The sequence below is a fragment of the Anas platyrhynchos genome, chromosome 3 (genome assembly GCF_047663525.1).
Source record: "Anas platyrhynchos isolate ZD024472 breed Pekin duck chromosome 3, IASCAAS_PekinDuck_T2T, whole genome shotgun sequence".
NCBI classification, from domain to species: Eukaryota; Metazoa; Chordata; class Aves; order Anseriformes; family Anatidae; genus Anas; species Anas platyrhynchos.
In genome coordinates this window covers 95,202,950-95,230,353 of record NC_092589.1, presented here as the reverse complement: position 1 = coordinate 95,230,353, position 27,404 = coordinate 95,202,950, and the positions used below count along the sequence as shown (strand labels likewise).

At 37.2% G+C, this 27,404-nt stretch overlaps 1 long non-coding RNA gene across 2 annotated transcripts; it reads right to left on the bottom strand.

Annotated features, from left to right (window-relative positions):
• Positions 1 to 170: 170 nt before the first annotated feature.
• Positions 171 to 6,306, bottom strand: LOC106017073 (uncharacterized). Of its 2 annotated transcripts, XR_011808537.1 has the most exons (3): positions 4,617 to 6,306; positions 4,452 to 4,517; positions 171 to 3,011 (listed from the first exon to the last, which is right to left on the bottom strand). It is a non-coding gene; the product is annotated as an uncharacterized lncRNA (long non-coding RNA). The 2 variants fall into 2 exon arrangements; XR_011808536.1 differs by having other exon boundaries at positions 4,452 to 6,306.
• Positions 6,307 to 27,404: the final 21,098 nt, after the last annotated feature.

The window sequence follows — 27,404 nt, the reverse complement described above, 5'->3', positions numbered from 1 at the left end:
TCCACAAACAATCATTGTTAACGTGGATATCTCATATATGGGAGATATAGCCAGGTCTAAAACTGCAAGCCTTTGCTAGAGAAATGAAAGGACTTTGTAATAGCTGATAGGTCCCATTTCATATTTCCAGTATGAATCAATTTACTTCTAAAGAAAAACACCACATACAATTACAGCATGTCAAGATACTTTATTTGATAATACATAAAAATAGATTGGCACAGATATCTGGATTCAGTTTAGGTTGGGGTTCAGTTTCAAAGTCACCTTAGATCTAGGTTTCAAGTTTTACAACAAAAAATTATTCGAAGTTGTTTGCATAATATTAAAACTTAAAAAAAAAAAATATCATGTTCATGCCATTTTCAGATGCACTCAAATCTAAATAATAGTTGAGGTCAGTATAAAGTATTGACCCAGAATCAAACCCATGGATTTGAGTAAGATGCCCCAGAGATTTCAGGGTCTAAAACTGAATTTCTGGAATACAAAACACACAAATGGATCAACTTCCTTTTTTTCCCCCAGATGCTCAACCTGGAAACATCATAAGAAATTAACTGACCAGTGCTCATCCAGTCCTTACAAAAGCAAGAAAATAAACAGGAAAAACAGGACGACTGCACAAGTGAGCTCACATGAGGGACAAACCCTTTTGGTAGAGGAGCATGCAACCTTCAGAGCACCTAGAGGCCAGGGGCTCGGAGTCAAGGAAGCAGCAGAGCACCATGTAGGCAATGCAGGCAGCATGAGGCCGAAAGCAATTGCACCAATTTCTTAAATAATTTAGCATATATGTACAGAATGAGTGAATTCAGAGCTTATAGCATCTGTACCAACCTAAACACTGTTAGAAAAAATATTATAATGAAAGTCGTGAAACCTGGGGTTACAGATCTCACCAGTCTTGGATTGCAATGGATCATAACACTGCAACAGTGAAAAAAAATAAAATAAAATTATCCAGCAGGCTACTGCAGTTGTTTGTATGGGCAGTGCCTACCACTCAAAAATAAAATCAGCAGACCAAAGGCGGCATCCCACTAGATTCTCACTGTCACATCAACCGTGAGTGATTCAACCCAACAGTGGGTCTCTGTAACTGCCTGCCACATGCAGAACAGAATAGAAGGCTGACCCTCTCAGAGAAATCTGCAGCCGGACTCTGAAGCCTACACATGCAAGTTGAGTGATTGCGCTGGCTCTTTCCCCCTTAAAGACCAGCTAAATTTGGCATTTGTACTGTGCATAAACAGATGACCCGGTGTTAAAAATGTGTAAATCTGTCATTGCTGTCTCTCTGGAAGGTTATTTCTGAAAAAGGTATACGGAGAAAGACGTTTATGAAAAAGTTTCATGAAAGCAGGAAAATTATCAGGAGTTCAAATTACAGATTCCCCAGCAAAAAAGCAAACAAGTCTTCTGTACTCTTCCAGGGACAGAAACATTACACAGACATCCTAGTCAGGCATACCTGTTATACTAGTTGCATCTAAACTGGATTTACAATATTATGGACTGCGTGAGCTATACCTGTGAGACTCTGAACATAAATATGCAGATGTTTGTGTGCTCTAAATGTCCAATCCACAAAACATATACGACATCTTCTACTTTTTCACGTTTAATTTATTGAGTAGAATGTTCCATGGATGCTGTATTCATACCCTGCAAGCATATCACAGAAAAACAAAGATATTTTTCTGTCAATGAAAGATATGTCTCCTAATGCAAAGGGAATTCCACTTATAATTGACAAAGTGTGAAAATTGGCAGAATTAGCTGCAGAAATTGGCAGTTGGAACATAAATTGATTACGATGCTTGTAAATGTAGTTTATCTATATAAAAGCCTTTTACTTGGGATGATCTTGCCTTGTTTGCTAATTGATAAACAGGAATAATTTCATGTGCAAAAATACTACTGCTTCTGGAACAGAATTTTTGTTCAATGTAATTACTTTATTAAACTTTGTATCGGGACAGAAAGATAGCTGTTCTGTGCTCTTCAACCACAGGGCAATTTCAGAGTAATCACTGGGGTTTTACCTGACATCTGAAATCTTTACATGTATTCCTGAGGACTGTTAAGCATTATATGAAGAGAGGGCTTCTATTTTATGCTGCAGGCAGAATGCATTGCAAAATAAAGCTTGCTACGTACAAGTGTTCAATACTCAGATTATAGAGCAATTTATCCAGTTACCAATCAGCTTCCTGTAGCAAAAGAGTTTTTCATTCAGGATTTCAAAAGCTCAGGCAAAATCACAAATCATCCCAAGAGGTAAGTCATCAAGCATTTTATAGATGGCATTTAATAGAACACTGTTTAAAGTTTACAGAAAGACCTCCAGCTTTAAAGTATAATCATCTGGGAAGTTTGTTCTATTCATAGTACACACACAATGTTGTAAAGCTATCCTCAAGAATAGTCTGTAGAGTTAACAATATACTCTTTAAGGTAAAAAAAAAAAAAAAAAAAGTAGAAAAATCATTTTGTAATCTGCTTGAAGACTTACTGTGTTCAAGGACTGGGAAAAAAAAAAAAAAAAAAAAGAACTTGTTTCACACATACTCTTTGGAATACATGAACCACAAAATATACAATTAATAATACGATCCAACATCAGAGTGCTGTCATTTGCATAATTTACAAACCCAAAGAGCTCCCAGAAATCCCCTCTGGTTTACAATAAGTCTCTAATTAGTTAAAGGGAAAAAAAAAAAAAAAGGGAAAAAAAAAGAAAAAAGGAACTGCACTGAGGCAAATACAAAACACTTGGACAAGAGCAACATTTATAAGTAGCAAAGCATAGCACTTTTAAAGTAGATTATTCTTGGCTCAGCTTGCAGACCGGTTTTATTGTGCCCCACCTGCACACTGGTACTTGCTAGTCTCATTGTTCTCTGGCTAAAGCATTTCCATTGGCATTTTTTGTTGTTCCCATGCTGTCCCCAGCACTTTTTCGGGGAACCTCTTCTGCCTCTTGCTGGCTGCCTTTTTGTTTTCAGCTACAAAGAAGTATAAAAATTCATTCCAAAACTGAGTTCCCTCAAGTAGCTGCAATGCACTATTGTTCATTTCTTGAAACACTTTACCTATCTAAATTTAGGATTTATTTCTTCCCTCGAGCATTTTGCCACTAAGCTCTATAGCTGTGGCTTTAGCACCTCTACTGGCAACTGTATGATGCAGCAGTCTCGCAATCTTTCTGTAACTGCAGTTTTGTTTTTATACCTTTTTTTCTGTGCCTTGTTTTACACATGCTACCTCTCTCTTTCCTGTATTTTCTCACGTTATGTCTCCTTACTTTTGGACGTGCTGCTTCTGATGCCACATGGCCTTTCTTTACAACTTTTAAACTGTAAACCTTTTTCATCTCCATTGCCTTACTCCTTCCCTTCTCTTTACATTTCTTCTCTCCCTCCCCACATATCTGTAGACAGATGTTATTTTCTTCTTTTAAAATGACTTCCTTTGTTTAGCAATATGCTTCCCCTTTTGTAAGAGATCATCTGGCCTCTCAGGCAGTACAAGAGGAGCTGCTGCTCCAGTACTTTCAATTATGTGAGCACTACCATGAATCATGCGGTCCTTGAGAAAGCAGTCCTCTCTTTCTGTTTGGAGAGGATTACGAAAGAAGAAGATATGCATGGGACCACTGCAAGACTACATGCACCCTAAAGTCTGCGGTGTATGCCTGCTGGTCTTTCTATGTGGACTTCTTCAGAAGTGGTGATGCATCAGGGAGATAGCCCAGACCCAGCTAAGAAATTGGCAACAGCCCAGCTACGAAATGTCTTCACACAAACTGTGTTTTCAGGAAAACTGACAATGTCAGAATTAACCAGGAATCAGCAATACAATACCTGAGATTTTGAGAACAGTCCAGTAACATTAGAAAACGAGTGTTCTGCTGGCAGTACTTTCATACCAGCTCAGTCAGAAAGGACATTATTTGTATCCTTTGTGTTTGTACTGAACCACAAGAACACGACACAAGTTAGTAACCAAGCTCAACTGTGACAGTCAAGCCTGTGAACACATCAGGGAAAAATTTGAACTCTCCAGGGTTGGGTCTATTCAAATAGACACCGTGCAGAAGCAGCGTGGTGGCAATGGCCATGACACAAGTTTTTAAAATAAAATATTGCCTTCCTGAATTTCTCTCATTAGACCATACTCCCTTCTAGCACATAATGCCTTTATCTTTCAAAATGATTACAATTTGCCACAGCTGATGCATTTTTTTAAACCCACAGTGGGTAATGGTTGCCAAAATTTACTACTATAAACAGCCTGTTCAAGCCAGCATGTGGTAAGCTGGCAAAGCAAAGGAATAAAGTGAAAAGATAGTCCCTGCTGCTGGCATAGAAAACTCACTTGTTTTCCTTAGTGATTTGTTACAGTGGTTGAGAAAAACTGAAATATTGGACAAAGTATTTACCTACCTTACACTAAAATCTGTATATTGGAGTTGAAAGATCTCTTTAGCTGCTAACCTTTCCTTCACGGACCTGGAGGTTTGAAAACAGGATTTGCATGATGTTAAATAGAATAATGCATGTATCTCACGAGACAGGGTTAGGCAAGAAAAGCATAATTTACATCACAACCTTTGCATCCAAAACTGCAAGATAATCTAAACAGGGAAGAGATATACAAGTGGTCCTTCATTTCTGCTTCCTTAGCTTTGCTACCTTCAGTGCCTCTTAGCATTCAGACCTTTAATTTGGAACAAATGGTATTTCCTGGAGGAATTCTAGTTAAGCCATGTAAATTATAAGACAGCTACAGATGCAGACTGGGACCGCAGAACAGTCTTTTCCTTTGGGGAATAGTTTCACAATGATATTTTCATGGTTTTTTACTATTTGTTGTTCAGTGCTACTCATCAAAAACGTATCTGCCTCTCTAGAAACTCAGCCCTGGATCATAAAAATAAACTGGTTTTTGTTTATTTATAGCTCAGATTAGGATGATAAACAGGGAACTTCTGCAGTTTACTCAGTTGTTATATTAATAATGCTCAACAGGTATAGCTTACTTCATCATAGCCCAAGTACACAGGTATACGATCTCATTGTCATTTTTCAGAGCAGATGTCCAATATACTGCCTGCTCATTTTTTTCATTTTTTCTTTCTTTTCTTTTTCTTTTTTTTTTTTTTTTTTTTAAATCTTTGGTGATAAAATGTGTACTGGGACAAGTTAATGAGAATTTTCTCTGACTTCCTGACAGCTATTTTCCTCATCATCCTGTGAGCACTTCTAGAAAAAGAATAGGCTGCTAAGAAAGCTTCAGCCTTGGTCTTGTCCACCCATGAGGGGCTGTTGCTTCTGGCTCCAACCATGTCTTCCTCTGGCATAAGAAGGTGCTTCAGGTCTCTGCTGGGAGCTGGAACGCTGAGGTCAGTCTCATGGCTGAAACATTGTCCAACGATTTCTTCTGAGGCCCACGGTTAGCTCATTTATGTTTGTTCTCATTTCTTCATTGTAATTCAATGTTAATCGGTTTTCACTATTTCTGTAAAGAATGCTGAAGTTTGTTTTCCTGTATTTATGGATCTTTGAAGAACTAAAATCCTCTGCTTCCAAGCAATGAAGGATACTCTTGATGCTGATGAAAAAAAAATAAAAAAATAATAAAAAAAATATGTTTATACTTCAGGATGGCCTGAAAGCTTCAAAACCGTAAAACTTCTGGCTCGTTTACTGCTCTCCTAAAAAAGCAAGAAGATGACCAAACAGATTATTTATATTAAATAAAAAATAAGTAAGTAAAAAACAAAAGCAAAACTTTTTGGTCTAAGAACTTCTTTGCCAAGTTTCAATCTAAAATTATTTTTATGGCTAAGTTATAAATTGCTTAAAAATGGGGTTTATAATGGAAATGGTGACAGACTTAACTATGGCGGCACTAGCAGGCGCCAGCATAATTACAGTCTTCTCAAGACATAACTTATTACAGGCTACGCAGCAGAGCCAGTATTTTGTATTTTAATTAAGAAACCTGGATTTTGTTTGTAGTAATTGACTGTTACGCCGCCCCTCTTGCCAGGACACCCTTGTAAAAGAGACTCTTGCCTGTAGTAGTCTTTCTTTGTTAAATATTTTAAATAAATTTTATACCGTTGACTAGAAGATCGCATGCATTTTATAGGTCATTACTAACTGTCTTTTGGTGACTTCAGATGCTCTGTATTTTTTAATGGAGACTTTTGTCCCTCTCATCTGTGACCAAGAAAGGTTTACAGGACCAGAAAACGTTTGCAGCTTAAGTCTCCGCCGGCCGCAGCGCTGCGGGACCCGCGCTGTGTGCCTCGACCTGCAGCGCTCGGGCTGCAGCTAAGATGGCGCCCACGCCGCCCTGCAGCCCCCGCAGCCTCGCAGCGCGGCGGGGCGCGGCATGGCGCCGCCTCAGGGGGCGACTTCCGGGGCCCCGCCGCTGCCTGTACTGCCTGTACTGCCTGTACTGCCTGTACTGCTTGCGCTGCTTGCGCTGCCTGCACTGCCCGCACCCGGCGACTTCCGGTTGGGATGGGGCGGGAGGCGGCCGCTCCCTGCTGCCACCTGCTGGGGGCACTGACACGAACACGGACACGGCCCTCGCTCCACGCCGCGGCTCCCTTCCCTTCCCCTACGGCCGGTGGCACGAACGGGCTCCTCCGTGTCTCACAGAGGGGCTTCGCGTTCGGTATAGGCTCGGCTGGAGCGGGTATCGATCGCTCCGTGGCAAACGGCAGCAGCTCTGTAGGTGCGCGCTGCCGAGTTGTGACAGGAAAACCGCGCTGGCAGTGAGATGCTCAGCGACCAAAATCAAGCAGGTCACACCACCACTTACGTCACTTAACCACTTGTGCGATTTAACGTCCTGCAGTATTAACGCCCCCTCCCTTCTCTCCCCCCACCCACCGGACACAAATGAGATAGATGGAAGCGTGTAACATTTTAACCTGAAAAACAACACACAAACTGAAGCAGTTCTAAATATATTTCTCAACACCTTTTTGCAATGCCTGAATTGCAGTAGGTACGGTGAAGGCTTGGCTAGAAGCACTGCTCATAGCTCCTTTATTTCTCTCCTTTTGGCCTCAGAACGAGACTATTCCAACAAATGCTATTCAGTCATTTTCCCCCAGGGTCCATCTACCAACTGGAGAGATTATCAAAGTTAATTATGTCACTTCCTTGCTTCTCTCCAACACACTCCCAGGCTAAGAAGAAGAGATAAAGGAGTTACCAGCAGATCTCTCCCTGCTTCCTCCTACAGGAGTTTTGCCTCCTGCCAAGAGGACCTTCCACGAGTCTTTGCTGCCTTTGTATCTTGCAAGTGGAGCATGGGGAGAAAAGCACAGGAGATAATCTACCAGTACAAGCTTTGGAAAAAAAAAATAAATAAATAAAATTAAAATTAACAAGCAAACAATTGCACTGTCTTGTGATTTTCTTTCAGGTCCTGATACAGCTATTGGTATTACATTACCAAAGAGCTGTAATTATGTCCAAACAGCTGAATGAAAATGGAAATACAGTGTTTGTTTTTATTTTGTGTCCTTGGAGAACAAATGCAAAGTGGAGAGAAATTTAAGGGAGAAAAACAGCAAGAAAGTCCATAGAAAATGCGCAGAAATTATACCATGGGCCTTCCTCCAATATCTATATTTGAGGTTTCAAATATCTCAAGTATCACTCTTCACTAGCTATTTATTAGGTGACATTGATTTCAACCGTGTGAGGAAAAAAGGCTGGAAAGTATGCTTCAGTGATAAAGCTCAGGCTGAAAAACTGGTGAACAAGCAATAATCTAAGGGATGACTGGAAAGATTGGAGGGTCTGAGCCTCGGATGCCTGCAACCAGCCAGGGTCCAGTGAGGTCCCAAAGAACAGAAAAATACAATTGATGCAGTGCTATCACTGTCTGGATGACAGTGATGGCTGACTCCCACTCTGCATTTAAACATGGGAAAGAGAGAGGAGCTTTTAAGGTGAGATTTCAAACATGGCAGTGAGTCACCTCGCAGACAGTTCCAGTCAGGGGTGTAGTGGGAGGGCAGTAACAGCCACAGCCAAGGTGTCCTGGGAGGATGCACCCAGTGCTGCCTGAGCAGGACTGGAGGTGAGACCAAGGAAGGAGGGTGGGGTACAAACATGGGGATTTGGAAAAGACAGTAGATTTGAGGACCGATGATGAAGAACGTCATGAACTTTAGGTTCAGTTTTATAATATTTTTTTTTTTTTCCCCTTGGATATATGGTAAAACACCTCTTGATCCTCGCGTATATTGCACCACGCACAAAATGAGAGGGGCGAACAGGCTGTGTGTGACAATGAGAAAGAAAGAAAACACCAGCCCCATCATCTGACTCCTTTATCCAAACTGACTAGACTGATTGCCTTGACATCATGTTTATCAGTTCCACATGTTTTTGGTTTGGGGGCCTTTTTTTAATTCCCAGCAAAGGATACCTACAAAGGTGAAAGCAGAAACCAGTAGAGTCCATCTCCTTGGAGGGTGTATTTGACCTCAGCAGCTTGTTATTTTCTGCTATAGAAGGGAAGTGAATAAGGCCTCTTTAAAACAGCAAAAAAAATGTGAAAAAGAAGATGCATTTCAGAAATAAAATTACAAAAGAAGGTGTAGCAGGAAAATCAAATTAAAAAGGATAATTCTGTCTTCTATGGTCAAGAGAAGGGCTGTATACACAGGAGTCCTTGAAAACCAAAAGCTTTTCTTCTTCAGGTGTCTTGTAATTTGAACTTGAGTTATTGTCAAGATTTAGTCTATTCAAGAACAGAAGAGAGATAATGAAAAATACCATGGGGAGTGTTTGGTAGAAACCAGAATTACATGTAGGTATCAGTCTCTCAAGAATGATATGCAAACAGGACACTAATGAAACTAAATCTTTGCCACCAGATATTAATAACAAATAACATATATCATATATATATATATATCAAGTAGAATAAAAGATTAAGGTTCCTATTGGAAATAAAAGACTATTTTTTTGGATTTGTTGCACAGAATTTTCTATACAACATATACAAGAGCTAAGAGCAAAAGCTTCACTTTGTTTGCCTAACAGGAAACCTTTTCTTTCTCATGTCATTGTGTAAATAAAAGGGTCATTAAATCTGAGGACTCCCCAGGAGCTGAGCAACAGGATTATGTAGTATCATTACCAATGTAAATCAGTGTGCAGGTTCTGCTGCAGCCCTCCATTTGTTCTCCAAACGAAATGTGGAGCATGATTACTCCTCAGCTGGAATTATTCTGGTGACTTCTGTCATAACAGTGGAATGATAGAAAACGTTGGCCAAATCATGCAGCCTGTAGTCAGGCAGTGCACCTAATTAAGTCAGTGGGAGATTTTTACTTCATGCTAACTGTGGAAATTGGCCTGGTTTCTTTATCCACTCACAGATCAGGATCCCTGTCTTTGTATGGCACTGGCAGATGGTTTGAACACTGTCCGGCTGTTGAATGTGATAATAGTCCAGTCGACAATGTACCAACTCTATCCTGCATAGGGATGGCTAGTCCCAACTAGGATTTAAAGGTGTGTATTACAGTGTGCAAGCAAACTCATTCTAGTGAGCAGTAAAATGTACTCTGGCAGAGTTCCAGCAGAGCACTTAATCATATGCTTATCAGTTAAAAGGATGACTCAAATACTTCAGATTATGACCATGCTTTTATGCCTTGTTGCATCACACCCAGAATGTCTGCACCATTAGCCTGTATTAATATTAACCAGAGACTAAAAAGAGATGAAATGGGAAAGTGGGGTTTATAGTGAACTGAAATTCCAAACACTATAGCACACAACTGTGATATTTTGATCCTACTAATATTTTTCAAACGGTTTGTACAACCACCTGTATAACAGATGAGATCTCTGATTAGAAACTGAAGTCTCTGGTCTTCAGAGGAGTATTAATATATATATGTACTTAACAACTTTGCTTTTAAGTCATCCTAAACCATCCCACTTATATTTAAATTGGTGTAATCAGCATTTCAGCTTCCCGAGATGGATAAGAAAATCCTAAGGTCTTTCCTTTTTCTGAAACTATTTCTTTTCCTTGCTATGGATGACAGAGTATTAAAAACAATCAGAAACCCTTGTAGTTGCATAACATATTCCCAGCTGTGAATGGGTGATGACCAAGTGAGGTTATCAACAGTGCTACTGAGCAGGCTTGAGTCTGGCACATTTTCTTTTTTTCCAACCACATGCACATTTTGCCTTCTGAACCACAGGCATGCCCTGCTTTTACATACTGACCTGCTTCTAATGAATTAACACAAAAGCCTGAGTTTATTTTACACAATGCAGTAATAAAGAATGAAATACTATAAATTATATAAAATAAATTGATTTTCACTTACTGTGTTATTTGATGAAAGGTAATAAAGGGAATGCATCAGTTCCAGATAACTTCAGGGATTAAGTCTTAAAAGACAATGATTGCACTCATTTCATTGTATATGCAGAAATGCATACACAAACTAGAAATAATGATAAATATTTGGAAAAATGCTTAAAATGAGAGAGAATCAGAAGTCTGGTAAAGCAGAAGCAAAAAAGGGAAGGACTTCAAGTACTCCTAAATGAGAAGATGATATTGCATAGAAAGTTTTTCATTGCAGCTCAAGAAAATGCAAGGGAAGTCTGGTCATCTAAAGAATTGCTCAGTGTAAGCTTCTCAAAAAAAAAAAAAAAAAAAAAAAAAAAAGTGTTATTTTGACCCAAATCTTTGCAGTTGCTATCACTCTGTTATTATATAATCTTTAGGTTAAAAGTGGATATTTTTTACATCCCTGAAAAAAAAGGAAAGTAAGCAATAACTTGTAAAAGCAAGTCCCCATCGTCATTCTTAATGGCAGTATGAGGCAGATACTAATGAGAGTGAGTTCACTCTCATGCCCAGCAGACTTATTTATCAAAAGAGCCGAGTAAAAGCAAAGACACCCCCACACAATCTTAATTAGCCCAATAAATGACAAGTGAAAAAATAGCAGTTGGTTTTCACATGACATTCATACTTCTGAGTAAAGTTTGCACATACACCATCATTTGCATTGCCTATTTTACCTCCCTTTTACAGCAATATAAAATACTTGCCATTTCATTTACATGATTACTAGCTAACTAGAACAGTTGACACACATTGCCCATTACTTACATCTCTTCTTATTTCACAGAGGTGACTTCAACTCGAAACTGATCTCTGTTTCCTCCTGACTTCACCATTACAATGTCAAATACAGTTTGACAGAAACAATCCAGTTCCCTGCTGGTGACTAAGGTGGAACTTCATATCATTCTGCCTAATGACAAGTTCTGCATGAGTCTCAAAACTACTAATCGTGTAAGCTTAAGATCTGTATAGTCAAAAGAGAGAAATGGGTATGGCCAACACACATTTCATGTCCTAGGCACCATCACCATTCTCAGGTAGGTACAAGGCACTAGCATTCAGTGACGTAGTACAATTCTACTAAAAGGACAGCAGTGCTCCCCAAATGCTCTTCACCTTTTCTGTTTAGCAGGAGGTAGGTGTGGGAATGACTATGTAAAAAGTTGTGGGTGGATTTGCAGTATGCGATTCTTCCTTAAGTATGGAGGAGAGGGAACAAATGAAATACACTGTGACAGCAATCTGCAGTAGCAGAAAGCATCCATCTGACTGAGTTTAACTGATACATCTAGAGGTTGTTTTCAACACAGGTGCAGCATTTATTGCTCACACTACAAATATCTGTGTGTACACAATGCATCACTTCTCATTAAAATAACTGTGGTACGGTTACAAACTGAATATATCTAGAAGACAGGATAATACTGAATATTATCAATCGCTCATAAAAGTCACTGACAGTTTGATTAAATTCATTGATCAAACTATTTACTAAATATCTCAGTAATAACACAAATAATAAACGAAATACACATTTCAAATATCTAATATCTATAAATAATGATTTTTAAATCTGTCAGAATGTGGGTTAAATATATTATATGATAAATTTTATTTAGCTCCATTAATAAATTTTCTTAAACAATCTTAATCCTACTTGATGGTCATGATAGAGTAATATATGGCAAGCAGTGGGGCTTCCCTTAGAGTTTGGTTTTGTATAATAACAGAATTCACCTTTGTGGAGACATACAGATTTACTATAAGGAGACAGCTATATGACAATCTTGATAGAAATGTTGGTCATACTGTGGGCAAATTTAATAAAGAAATAAATCAAATATTAAAATAATTCTCTGAGGAAACTTACTTCATTTGAGGGAAGAAATAAAGGTTCACCAGTAACCATAGTGAGCTCATATTATTGCCATTGTTTTTATAAGTTGTTGCCATGACTTTTTTGACTTTTGGGCTAGATTGGACTTAAAACACAACAGATGGCTACAATTATGTGTCTGTAACTTTTTTTTTTTTTTTTTAGAATAACTAAACAGAGCACAATAAAATAAACAGTGTTATATTCCAAAGTGACTCTCACAGTTTAAGACAACTATACACGGTTATTAAAAAATAAAATAAAAATAAAAATAAATTAAAAACAACAACAACAAACACTAACTCTCTAAACCCTAAACAATAGGAATAAAGCCTCAATGAAAAAACAGTTTCACAAATAACGCTGTATGTATTAAGGACATGATCATGCCTGTAATCTAATTTCTTCAATTAGCAATTTCAGGAGTACTAAAATGAAAGCACATTATAATTTTGTGAATATTTGGGCCAAGGGTGTATTCCTTTCAACAACAAAGCTTCCACTGATTTTTTCCTCAACCAGAAGCACTAGCTTGGGCTCTTAATAAGATATTTTTTAAATGAGTACAGTTTAATTGCAATATTTATTATCTAGAATTAATGCTAAAGAAGACTTTGACTCAAATGCTTTTTAGAAAAATAAATTTATTTAATTACCTCATGCTACTTCAATTTCTTTATCAGTGGACTTAGTAAATGAGAAAAAGAGTTTAACAAGCCAAAGGAAAAAGACTTGTGGAAAGGAAGAGTATACTGGCTAAACAACAGACCACTAAAACAGCAAAACAGTGCGATGTGAGCATCCGTACGTATTTAAGGTTTTGTTATGTAACATGGATTACTTTAACAAAAAGCACATTGAAAAGCATAAATGGTTTCTACTACTACAAAAAAAAAAAAAAAAAAAAAAAAAAAGTATATCTGGCATGGAAAGTCAGCTAAAACATTGAGCTTTCTAGCTATTTTTCCCCCTCTTTGTTAATTTTTACTTTTAAATGTGGCTGTTTATTTAATTCTTCTCTACAACTTTTCAAGCTAAGTCATTTATAATCACGTATTTTAGAGACATGGAAAATCTCCTTGAGACTTCAAGTCTTATTGACAATGCCTTGGTCACGCTCTGCCTGGGTAGGTCAGCAAGGAAACGTCAATGGCATGGGAATGAGCCTTTCAGCTTCTTTCACTGCTAAATTCAACCCATACAGCAGAATTCCACAGTTTAGCTGCCTATCTCTGACTAAAGCATAAACTGCTTTTTTCAGAATTCACTACCGTCCATTCAGTGACTACATGACTGTATCTGCAAGATTCATGTGTCAGGCTGAAGATGGGCAACCTAAAATTAATAGCGTTGCTCTCATTAGCAACATAGTCCAGCTAAACTTCACAGCCTGTGGAACCTGTGGACTCATGAAGAGTAGCAGCAACTTAAACCAGTCTGAAGTCCCCATTCTACGTGCATGTAGAATGAAAAGTAGGAGGGATAACTTGCCTAAGAATAGTCCTTTTGGAGATTGAAGACCTAATGGTCTGACTTTCTAAAAGTTAGAAATTATCTAAGATGTGAAAGCGAAGGTGGACAAGCATGAGAAACTTAGAAAGCATAATAAAAGCACAATAAATAATGCACAGGCAAGATGTCCAGTTCAGCAAAGCCTTCCAGCATACACTGCCCTTTAAACACATGCTGAAATTCACTGAGGCCTGTTCCTTTAAGTAATCTATTGAATCTAGTTGTAGAATAGAGTAAGTAGCAAAAAAAAGCCAACAGACGTCATATTTTTCAAGATTTATTTCCATGCATTTACCAAATCTCTGCATACCAAACGAGGTAAATTTGCCTTCATGGTGTCCACAACTTTCAAAGTATGATGATATCAAACTCAATTTGCTGTAGCACTCTAATTTTAGCTAGAGTAAAATCCTTAGTAAGTCTAAACATAGACAATTTATTCAGTCTGGCTATATATGTGTATTCAGAATGCCAGGGAAAATTGGAAAACACATTTTCTGTATCACTGAGAGTTGTTTCAGAAGTGTCATGGAAAACTACAAAGAGTGAAGGGAAACAGTGCTGTTTAATGCTGGCTAGACAAAGACTGGGATGGACACTGATTAAGTTTAATCACCAATAAAACCTGGAATTTCTAATTTGACTGACATGTTGTGAGCATTGTTTGCAGAAAAAGCTTTGCTGAAGGATTACACTGTACAAAGTAATTTTCTGTGTTCAGAATTACAAAGAAGTATAGCATTTGCTTAATTTGGTTTATTTTCAGTGCGGTACTGATTTGTAATGTATGGAATGTATGTTTTGTTCCCTACTTCAATAGTTCCTTTAAAGTCATCTCTTCGTTTTAACTCTGGCTAGTTAAATGTTTCCTAAGAATCTTTATAAGCAGTTGAGGACTACATGAAAAAACACAGAGGACGCCACATGAAAAGGAAAACTCTACTGCAGTTCCTTCAAACCAAATTCCGTCAGCTTCTGTTGAAATCATGAACTCACCACTTTCTTTACGAGAGTGAAGCTGACACTCTTGAACCCAAACACTCTCCAGAAGTTTGATTTAATAAGATCTGATGAAGGATGAAACAGTGAGGTCTTAGATTTAGCTAACAGGTGGAGAGATATGACCACACCAAAGTGTAAAAGGCAATTGCCAGGTTGGTGCAAAGAGTTTGAGTTCAGTCGTGCGGAGCTATTTATATGAGATTTCTCTCTCCTACAAGAATCCTGATGGGGGAGTTTTCTACAACTTGCTCAAACACTTCATGGAAAGGAGATTAGTTTGGCTTTAATTTAACCAACTAAATTGAGTGTTATTACTGGAAACAGCTCTAAGCTTTTCAATTCCCCTAATGAGGTCCAAACTTCTATGGATGCTATCACCTGAGACTACTGTAATATTTTATTTGGATTTAAATCTTTAACTTGGCAGCACTGCTGCGTCTCCGTGGACACCTCTCATTTTAGTTTTATATTCTCCCAGGTGGTTGATTACTTATCCCCGTAACAGGATTCCTTTTCATATCGAGGAAGCTCTGACCTCCATTCCAGTACCGTACTGAAATTTTAGCAGACATAGGGTGTTGTTTTTGTTTGTTTTGTTTTGCTATCAGGACCTAACAATCCATTATATTGGATTTATGTGACAGATTTTTCAAGGCACCTTAATTTGCTGAGCTTCTTTGATTCTTAATGTCATTTGGAACTAATCTCTTCTGCTAACATAAAAGCAAACTAAGAGCCAAGATTTTTATGGGAGACAGGAAACGTATATTTAAAGGAGTGTTGTGTTATCTTTTACAGCAACAACAAAGGGAATATAGACCCAAATTTACCCCCAAATGACATAGTTGATTTTTTAAACTGGTTTCAATTGTAAGTCTTCTTGGAATATTTATATGGTATCCATGAGAGCATTAAAACCTTAGAACTACAACCACAAAGCAGAATTACTGGCTACCTTTGCCTTCTGTCAGAGAAGACCTAACCTGCATTGCATGGAGCTCTAGCAGGTCTCAGATCAGTTGGAAATGGCATCAGGAGAAGCCAGCTCACAGAAGGAACTATTAACACTTCCTTTGTCTAACATTTTCCCTCTGTTTCTATTTAGCAATAGAAAAAAAAAAAAAAAAAAGAGAGAGAGAGAGAGAGAAATAATCTTGGCAGTAATTTCAACCAAATTGTTCTTTTTTATGTATAAATAAAATAAAATAATTAAAAAAAAAAAAAAGAACTTTTCATACCTAAGAAAGGATATTTTTAGGCTTTGATTAGACTACAATACCATTCTGTGTTACAAATACCTCTGGAAAAAGTTCCCTAAAGCAGTGTGGAGAGAAGAAGCATTATACGGTTCAGAGAACCTTCTTCCAGTTCTGGAATAAAATGTTTATTTAGCTTAATTGGTCTCTATTAACTGTTAAGGACAAGCTGATTTCTACAGTGCTCTTAAGATATTGATATAGTAATTGTTTCTTGAGATATACGATTTGTGAAAGAGTAGACCCGAAAATGCTAGCTGAGAAGACAAGGATGAGCTCATTTAAGAAATAGAGTTAACATAAAGCATTGCTTGTACAAAAGAGAAGAGACATCAGTTAAAATAAAGGAAACAAGTTTGACAATGTTTATATTTCCTGCTTAATAAAAGGATGAAGAAAGGAGTGCAAAGAAGCCAACATCCAAAATAAAGGGAGATCTCTAGTAAGTTAAAAAATAACTTGCTTATATCAGCACTCTTATCAGTAAAGTAATACAATGGCCTTCCTCAAACTACACTATAGACACAAAGGTATCCCTTGAAAAAACATTTGTGATCTGTTTGTGCTTATACAAGTTAATAACTTAGAATTTTGGGGATAGCATTAAAGTATTTTCACTCTGGGAACATTTTGTGATGCCAAAGTTGTGGAGGTGACTTCACGTACTGTTAGGAGGTCTCCTTTGTCAAGCAAGAAAGGGTATCTGAAATTAATTTATGCTAAGAATATTCACCCTGTTGACATCCAGCCAGCCCCGGTTGCCTTCTCCAGAACTGCATATCCTATTCTCTTACTTGAGTCAACAGATCAGATACATCTAGCTTAGAAATATATATGTATATCTGAGATAAGTTACCCCACTACACCCACTGGCAACAGCTCATTTTATCTTCAGGGTTTAAAATAGATTAATATGTATTGTGCCTAAGAAAGCTTATACTGGTAGCAGCACACAGCAGCTAAAATAGATGCAGACATCTGAAATAGAGAGTGATGAGTCCAGCCTGCTTCTCTCTGCCTCTGGCCATAGTCCCATACATGCCCTCTCTGGCCAGCAGAAGCAGTGCCTAACTAAGCTCTCTGGTCATGTTAGCTGCTAAAACCAAGTGAGGTTATGTTGCCTATGTGCAAGGAGTGATTTTGCAAAAGCCTGTAACAGATTTTCCCATGACTAGCAAAGGTCATACTCTGACTCTAAATTGCCTTTTCATACCCATTCCTAACAGCATAATTTCAAACCCTAACTTCAACGTATCAGACAGCAAGAGTCATTCACAGAAAAGATCCCAGATTTTTTTTTAAACATGGAATAACTAACTCATTTTCCCTAGGCTTTCTTGGAAGTGACTGAACCTTCTCAGCCAAAAATTTCCACAAAGTTCAGCCTGAGGCAGAGCCAGGATATAAAGCACTGCCCTGAAGAAGTGTTACAGTTCAGAAAATCATAAGGAGCTGGAAAATGGGGTTTAGGACTGGCAATATGAAAAGCACGGGTGATTCTATTAGTCTCTGTAATGCACGGTTTACATAACATCAAGAAAACATTTAAAGTCACCAGAACAAGTTCAGTGAGTATAAGCTAATTAAGGCAAACTAACTGAACTCCAAGTGTTTTGTTTGGAAACTTTCTACTGATGCTCAGTAGCTGTTCTGTAGATATAAAACAACAGGGTAAATTAAGGGAGTTAAAGTCTTTTGACACCTTTTTGCTATCCACTGAATACTTCAGAACGTATTATATCACCCTCCACCTGAGAGGTAGCTGTGTTTCTCCAATGTTTCCAGCCAGCAGATGTTATTGACGCCAAACTTGTATGGAAAACATCCACAGTAAACAATGGCATTAGCAACTGCAGTGTTTGTCTGACAGTCAGAGAAGCGCTTTGGGAAAAATAAATCAAAGCATAGATACATATTTACATACATGTGTGTACACTAGAGGGAGGGGGATTTCTATGTATATGTGCAGTGCATATTTGCTGCATTATTCAGTGAAGATTCCAGCTGCTGGAACTGCATATGCTCTAGGAAGAGCTGGCAAAACAAGAACTACTGCTCTGTCACGGTATTGTACTATAGCCACATTGAATTGAATGTCCATGAAGATGTTAGTGAAAACAATTATTGGGTAAAAAGTTTTCCATACAACAACTTAGTATGCTACTTAATATAAAGGATTTAAAATACATATAGTATACTATACTATATATACAGTATCAAAACAAGATACACTTTATAATGGAAACACTCTAGTGATAGTACTTGCTTTGAATTATTTGCACTTTTTCAACTTGTTTTGGTTCAGTCTTCTATGTATTTATTTCATATTGAAATTTCTATGACCCATGTGTGGTTTTGATGCCGCATCAAAGAGAATTTTGTAGTCAAACTTTTATGATTAAGTTTTAACATTTATTTGCAATAATTCAGAGAGAGTGGGCCTACATATTCAAAGGTACCTGGCTAGTATATGATTATGTATATTTGTAAAAAACTCTGCAATGTTTTAAATCCTCTTTAAAAAGAGGATTTAAATCCAATAATTTTTTTGAGTTACTGGATATTCTGGCCCAAAGTATCTTCTGCCATCTAGTGGGCAAAATGTCTCACAAACTTCTTCCACATAATGATGAGTGCGTTCAAATACCTGCTTGTAGATTATTACAATCAGAACACCCAATTTAAAATGCATTTACTCCAGTATATAATGCGGGGAATATCTTACAGTACTTAGTCCAAATAAAACCATAAGGCATCAAAGATCATTACTTTTCTTCTTGGGCTTCAAAGTAATTCAATACCTCACGTAAATACATTGGAATTGTCTGACCTAAGAAGCAATATATTAGTGTATTTACAGAAACAGTCACAATCCTGACCTTGAAGCATACCTCAAAAGCCTGAAAAGCTGTATTGAGTACTTTCATTGGAGGAAAGTGGCAGGACTACAGTGAGCTCCAGTAGTGTTTGTCCATGTTTCCACAGTCGCAGTAAATGAAATTACGTCCTAAATCCAAACAGACACAGCACAGAAGTGCCTGTGCCTTCTTTGAGGCAATGGGTGGTTGGTGGGTCAGGGTCAATGCACAGCAGTTTATCTCTGTGACTCCCTCCTTCTCTAATTTTTCCTCTTCTTCAGCAAGGGTCCTACAGTACCTCTGGGGATGTGCCTGGTCCACCATGGAGCGTGTCCTACTCTTCTGACCTTCCTGTTCCCTCTCGTTCCCACTCAGTTTTCTCATCCTCTCTCTCCCCTTGTGCCTCACTCTGTGTTTTTACCCTTCCTTAAATACATTCCCCCAAGGCACTGCTGTCTCAGCTGCTGGGCCTAGACATGCCCTGTGGTGAGGCCCTTGGAGCTGGCTGTGACTAGCACAGGGCAGTCCCAGCCTCACAGAGGCTGCCTCACAGTCCCCTGCTGACAAATTCTGGACACCCACATACAACACACCGTGGGGCACAGAGGAGTTGATTAAAATGCATCTGGGTTCTAATTAGTCATTACTTAATGTAAGGTTAACTATGAATTGTTATTTTGCTTTCCCTCCACTAGGATCCCTAGTAATTATAGGCATTGGGGGAAGATATATTGTTCCTATCTCAAGCCCACTGTTTTTCAAGGGCCATAACGGTCTAAGCATTTATACTAAATCTAGGCAAAGAAATGTAGAAAAAAAAAAAGTAAAAACAAAAAATAAGAAAAACAAATACTCTCATTGAACTCAGTTCTACTGGGTGATAAAATATTTCTGTCTTGGGTATGAAAGGAGTGATCCAACCCTCTCTTCTGACCATCTGGTGAACTCTCTAATCATGAAAGAGAAGGAAAACACCTGAAACTGTCCTTTCTGGTCTTTTGTCTTTACATCCCTATATGCACCACAGGTGATCCTTCCAGGAACAATCCTGTTTCAGGTAACCAGGTACAGCTGAGGGCAGGCAGATTCACTGGAAGCACACCAGAAGATGGCTTTGGTTGTCATCGAAAGCTAGCAGTTAGCATTCAGATGAGTATTATCTGCCCTGCATGTCAAATCTCCAAATGGAAAGAAGAGATGAAACAAACTGTTCTGTATTTACATCTGAACCTCACATTATGTAGTTCTCCTAACAGAAGATGAGGGGGAGAGGAAGGAAGGGATAGCCAAAGTTGCATTAGCTCTGGTCTCAAAGCTGCTGTCCTGCTGAGTCACCCAGGAAGGTACGCTTTCCACTAGGGAGCTTCTCAAGCAATTTACACTTACTGTCATTTACAGATGTAATGTTATAGAAAACACCTAATTTGTTAGTGAAGCTCAAACCTACAGGCTTGTTCAGAGCATACTTACAGCCAAAGGTCAGCACAGAAATATTTGGGAGATTCATCTGGCATGTGAATACCTGCTACAGCTGGTACAACTCATGCTTGATTTAGAGCAGAAACTGAACCACCGATCTTCGACATCCACAGTGAGTGTTTATTATTATTTGCTATTTTTCACTGGCTGAAAAAAAAAAAGCTAGACTTTAGCTACCTAAGCAGCTGGCCTGAATTAGGATTTTAACTCCAGAAAAAGAAATATAGATGAGGAGAGATCTAGATCTGGCACAAGCAAAGCAGATTGGGACCAGAGCTGCAATATTAAAGTTCTTAAAAATATAGACCAAGATGAATTTATAGCTAACTCTACTAGCAAAGCACAAAAGGGAATTAAAGTTTAGCACTAAGCCAACAGGAAAAAAATAATCAGTATTCTTTACTTTTTTTTATTATTATCATGAAGAATTTTATTTGCTTGAAAATCCAAACACAAATAAGCTGAACTACCTTGCCATTCAAAACTGATTACAAATCTTTGCCAGACAAGCAAATAGCCACTGCACACAGATAACATAATGAGGTGACTAGATAAGAAGCTTCTTTCCCCCTGAAAACTATGCAGGATAACATTACAGTACCTTTTTCTTTTATTTTTAAAGAATAAAACAATATATATTCAATGATCTTGAAGTTATTTCCATTTATGCAACAAGATGCTTTATGGACATGTCTTTTCAATTTTCTGTGCCTCCAAGATCATTGTAAAACGTAGGTGTTGAAACCACTTCTCATGCTGTGAAGCTTCATAATACTTTGAAAATGGATTATAATTGACCAACAAGAAAAGGGTGGCAACAGAAATCAAGACTTCATGACTTCCTGTCTTAGATTCTGTTCCAGATGAAAAAGCAGTTCAGTGAGAAAACAAAATGCATCAATTTATCCCTTGATTAGGTCACTGTGATTACACAGTTATGTTGGAAAACCACAGATTGCCATTTTATTTAAAAATTATAGTGTGAATCACAAAATTAGAGATAATGTTGCAAATCATCCTGATGAGGAAGCAGAAATAAAGTTCTGTACAAAATCATAAAATTGACATTGTTTCTTGATTCTCTTGACTAACCAGACAGTTTTAGTTTTTTGTTTGTTTGTTTTGTTTTGTTTTAACTTAAACTTATAATTAAACAACTCTAACTTATATCATGTTTTCTTTTTTGAGTTTTCCTGACTCACCACCAATAGGGTGCAAAATTTAGTTTAATAGAGAAAAGTTGTCTTGGAGAGATGGGGACCTAAGGAGTCTTCCCTCTTTCATTGCTTTCTTTCATTAGGAGGTGCAAACACTCACTGTCTTCCCACACTTGTGCAATTGTATCTTTATATCTTCGTACACAGCAGTGACAAGCTTCCCTTGAAACACTAATCATCTCCAAGCACAATTTAGAAAAATCAAAGCAGCTCTAGTTTTCTGAGATATGTGCTAAAATATTTCTTTTTGTTGAAAATTACTGGCTTCTTAGCGGTTACCTTTCTACTGCAAGTTTCAACCTGACTGCAGTGAGCAACTTCAGGATGAAAAATGGGAAGAGGCTTAAAATGCAATTCACTATAACTGTATTTGAGACAATAAATTTTTTGAAAGGGAAAGCAAGAGCCATTTTGTAGTTTTTTATTTGTGCAGTGCTTAGTCTAGCATACATGTAATAAATACTAATAACCACTATAAGCAATAGCATAGACTGACCTTTAAGTTCCACAGGAGTCATAGTGAACAAGAGCTAGGCATAACTGTATTTTTAATTACATTCTCTCTTTAATTGCCATTTAATCAAACAAATGTCTTTTATAATACAGCCCACATCCTCTTAAGCAATCAGTGATTTTTTTTTATATATAACCTTACCAAAAAGGTCACAACAAAAGTAAGCCATTAAGTTATCACAGATAAGCCTGGAAGTAATTATGTAAAGCCAAACAAATCCTGACAGATAAATTAAACAAATCAAAGTTCATTGTTAGAAGGACTAGAGCCTGACCCAGTAACCTCATGTGTTTGTTCCTCAGATTCCATGAGAAGAGAAAAGGAGGTCTTCAAAAAACTAAGATAAGATTAGTATTAAACATGTTTATTAGCATGGCAGTCTTTCACGACCAAAGATAGCTGAATCCCATTGTGCTAGACTCTGTAAAGGCACAGGGTAGCAAGTCTACTGTGATAATCAGAAAATCACTCTATCAATTTCTTTAAAATTTACTAAAAATATAATTAATTGGAAAAAAAAAAAAAAAAGAAAAAGAAAAAGAAACACAACTTTTTCAAACCTCTCTAGTTGTTGGGTTTTTTGTTTGTTTATTTGTTTTTTTACATAAAAGTTCCAAACTGATCCCACAATTAAATATGAAACAGGAACTGTTTCATCTCTCATCAGACTCAGTGTAATCATTTGGGGGTAGGTCATGGACTGGGCTTGAGGTTGTTGTTTCTCTTTATTTGTAAGGCACTCACAATTTATTTAATTATTTTTTTTTTTTGTACTTTACAGTAAAGAGAGACACCATGAAAAAAATATATATATATTGTTTTTCTGGTTGCCTGTATTTCTAGTAGAAAAATTGCTGTATGATGCCTACCTTGTCATAAATATAATATTTGAGGAGCCAGTTTTACCAGCTTTCATAATAAGATGGATTAACCTTGATCAACCTTTTATGTAACAGGCAAATATGTATTCTAAAGAGCTACCAAAGACTCAGAGATGATTTTGTGAGATATGAGACTAAATGAAACTACTCAAAGACTGCTGTTAACCACACCACTTTTGGACATGGATGCACCTTAATCAAACTATAAATTAAGAATCAAACCCTTAATCAGTGGAGAATCAATGAAAAATTATCTAAAATCTGTAAAACATGGGCTGAAGATCTGTCCCTCTGTTTTCAAACTTCCCTTTCCACAAGATACCACCAGTAACAACACTGCAACTCAGTGCAATGCATATCCTACTGATATGAGCACAGTTTATTTTTGTAGGATTATGATTACTTTCCTCTCTTAAATCCTAGGTAAAATAGGAGAGAAATTTAAGTCATATGGGAACTAATAGTCCCGACATATAACTAGTCTCTATAACAATTTAAATTTATTATTTCCACTGCATAAATTCACAAAGGTTCAGAAATCTTTTATGACACAGTTGTCATTGAAAGGTACAATAAGTTTTAATTCATTGAGATCAGTATGTTGATTCCAGGAAGTAAGTTTCAAATGATGGGAGATTTTTCTGCTTAAGGACATTATATTTCAAATAGTAAAGGCAAAGGAATTCAAAAATTTGTACACCAGATGGCAATGTATTCTTAAAAATGGCTGAGATAACTGTTTCATAGGGATTGTTAGATCACTGCTGCTTATGAGTAGTTTACCTGTAAGACTGTACTGATTAACCTATTACTGGAAATGAGACGAACCAGAAAATCCAATTGCTCCTGTGTGCAGGCCTGACCCTTCATCTGACATTCTCAGCAGAGACCTTCTTTTCAACAGGGTAGAATTTTAATTTCATCTTCGCTTTTTCAAGAGCAGTTTTCGGTAGTACTTAATCTACTCACTTAAGTTGAGATTTCAGATTTATATGAGCAATTGTCTTGTGGGCACTTCATATTAGAATTTCTAGAACAGTCAAATGGAAAAGGATTCTTAAAGCAAAGGCCTGTACTAAAAGAGCGCTAATGTTCAGCTGCAAGTCAGGAAGTCAATAGGGGTTCACCTGAATATATTCAATCTTTTACTAACCCTTGTCATCTCTAAAAACTGTCAAAGAAAGGTGTCTAGCAGTGTTCAACAGAAAACAAGGCATATGTGAAACCCTAACAATCTCCTTATATATATATACCTGAACACATTTCTTAGATTATACTCTAAGATATATAGATCTAATATAGCTAACTGCTACATAGGTCTCATACAGCTAACAGCTAAGCTACACTGACATAAGCTTTCCATGGTGGTAGTATGTTTCACAGTCCTAGAAACAGAGGTTTAAGCCTAAAAATCTTCTGAGTCTTTACCACACCTCCATAATATTTAAAACTATTTCTCATAGAAATTCCTTTCTTCATCTCTGTGCAGCGAACTGGTTTTAGCCTTGGTCTTTCAGTGTGAAAGAAAACTGAAATGAGTCTTTGGACTTAGGAATGAGAACGACAACCTTCCCCATGAAGAAAAATCCAAACAAATGCTTGTTCCAGGAACTGTAGTTTCATCATCATCAGACATAAACACCCTGTTATATATCCTGCGATCTTTATCTATAAGGAGCACGGACTTGTTTGTCATCAGATATTCAGTGTGGATCCAAAATCTCTTCCAGTTTGCTTTCTACAGTGATGGCTGGAAAACTTCCTGATTGTCTCATCCAATGGTCCCATCTTAGTCACCAGCTTGATCCTGCTTTAAATAAATTTTATTTAATCCAGAATTAATCCTCCTTATCACATCTCTGTTTTGGTGCAATTTCAGATTCATGTCTCTCACCAACTTTTGTCAGCTTCACTCACCTACACTACAGCTGTGCTTGGCACAAATTTTCACTTTGTCCTGTATCAGTGTCCTATTCAAGGTGAAAACAGAATTCTTGCTCTTTCTTTTGGGGATCACTGCTCAGTGTGACGGTATGTTATCCTGAGTTATAGCATATTCCACAAGCACAGGTTGTATTGATCTTTCTGAGATTGTGTTACTTTCTGGTTATTTCAGGTCCACCTAAAATATACCTTTTCTACCAAAAAAAAAAAAAAAAAAAAAGTCAAAAAACTCTTCATCCACTTGAGAAAGCAATGGAAAATTGTAGCCCACATTTATTGGTCTTAGCTTTTGAAACTAAAATCATGAATGTGTACTTAAATTTAGGAGTGTACATCACTCTAATTCTTATGGAACAAGATAGGCACAGCCATCTGAGAATCTATAAAGAAGTGAGACAAACCTCCTTCTGAAACTGCTTTTATGGTAAATGGTGGCCTTCTTATTTCGAAAGTGTATACATACCTGTTTTCCAAAATCTCTGAGAAATAGGTGTAACCTGAAAGTAGACGATCATGGCTATAGGAAGAAAAAAATATTTCAGGTACTTAAATCTACTTCAGCTGTGAAATGTTCTTGTGGTTGGAGGAGTGCACCCCAAAAAGTAAACAGTTCAGAAGATTAAAATCTCACCATCAGCTGAAGTGCTCAGCTACTAGCAGCAAGTTTGAAAATGTTTAAATACGTAAAAGAGAAGCTATATGAGTAATGGATGTTTTTGATACAGTGGCTGACCTCCTCCCCACAGCAGTACATACAGAGCTGTGTACACCATTTGTTTTGGGTCACTCACAGTTTTGTTGTGGATTTTTATTCTCCAGGTTACCCATGTGGTTTACAAACTGTCTTGCTCCTGACATGCCTTCAGTGCTGACCAAACAAGTGCCCTTGCTCCTTGGGAGTCATTTGACGGAGTACCAGTCAGTCTAGGGATGCTGCAACAGACCCCATGGATGAGGCCTCAGCAGAGACAGAAAGAATATCTCTGCTTAAAATAGTTCTAGGTCATGTGAAAAAACTCTTCCCTTCAGAGGTAGTCCATTCCAGCAGTAATATACCAAGAACCATTGTTAAGGTTGTGATGCAACCTAATGTTACAAAAAATTAACATATACTTTTAAAAAAAAATCTAAACAAGCTACACAAAAAGATCTCCACTATATAAAACTAATTAATAATAATAATGATAATAAAACTGGAATTTTCAAAACACATGTTCATTGTTGTTTTCATCAAATATTAATAAACTTTTTTTTTTTTTTTTTTTTTTTTTTTTTTTTTTTTTTTGCTTACTGTGTTTCTCCCTCACATCATTCAATTATTAAAAAACTGGGCTCAGAAAGTGAGTCATATGGGATACCATCTCAAGTTTTGCTACTGGAAGTGCTGATTTTACCTGCTTAGTTTAGTTAATAAATAAATGTGTTTCATCAACATGAGGAAATTTGTCATATAACTGTCAATATAAAATGCATTTAATGAGTACATTCTATGTGCCTGAACAGTGGAAAATACATCTTGTTTTCAGCTAGTGTATACATATGTTGCCCATATGGTTAGAAGTTTTAAGTCTGTCCTGAGCACTTACGAATATTTTCCAATAAATTCTGTTTTTCTCCTTCTTTACTTTCTAATGTAAGGTCTTCTTGATAATTAAAATAAACAAATAAATAAAAATAAATAAAAAAATATTTTTAAAGTTTCAGTTATACATGCCGTTCTTTCTATGCTACAATATTTTCAAGGGGTTTTGGATACATTTTCGCCTTCAGACATGCAATCAGAAATCTATCAAGCCTCCAGGGAAGCCTCGCTTCTGTTTTCATACAAGAAGGAGCTAACTTGTTCATAGATTTGGTTTTAAAGGGATAATGTGCATTGTAATATTTATTTTTCACCTAGGTTATTTTCCAAACAGGGAAATAAGCATCTGTTAACAGAGCTTGAAAAAGCAAGGTGCATGTAGCAAGCATTGTGTGGAAATTCAATGCAATTCCACTGATTGTGAAGAACATATGAGGAGCCCAGGTCAAAGAAACAAAAGCTGGGAATATTATTAACCCAGTCCTAAATCCAGTCCCAGCTCCCAAATGGAGATGCTGGAAAAGAGGTAGGTACCCTTGAGATTCTGCCTAAAGCTTCGTTTTATAGTAGACAGCTGCATTGTTAATTAGGGCTTATACCAAAGTAATTGCCGTCATCTTCCCTAGCATGCAGTGGTGGTTCTAGAGAACAATACTCAGCAATTTCCATTTAGATCAACCAATGTAACATTTCCAAACTAATGTAAAAAGTCTTTATTTAATACTTATTTCATAAATCAGATATTCAAGAGAGAAGACACAATATAACACTAAAAAAGACTGTTACTTTTCCATTAAATTTTAAACTATTTAAGGATTACAATGTGATGAGTTCTTGTTTATCTACCTGATACCT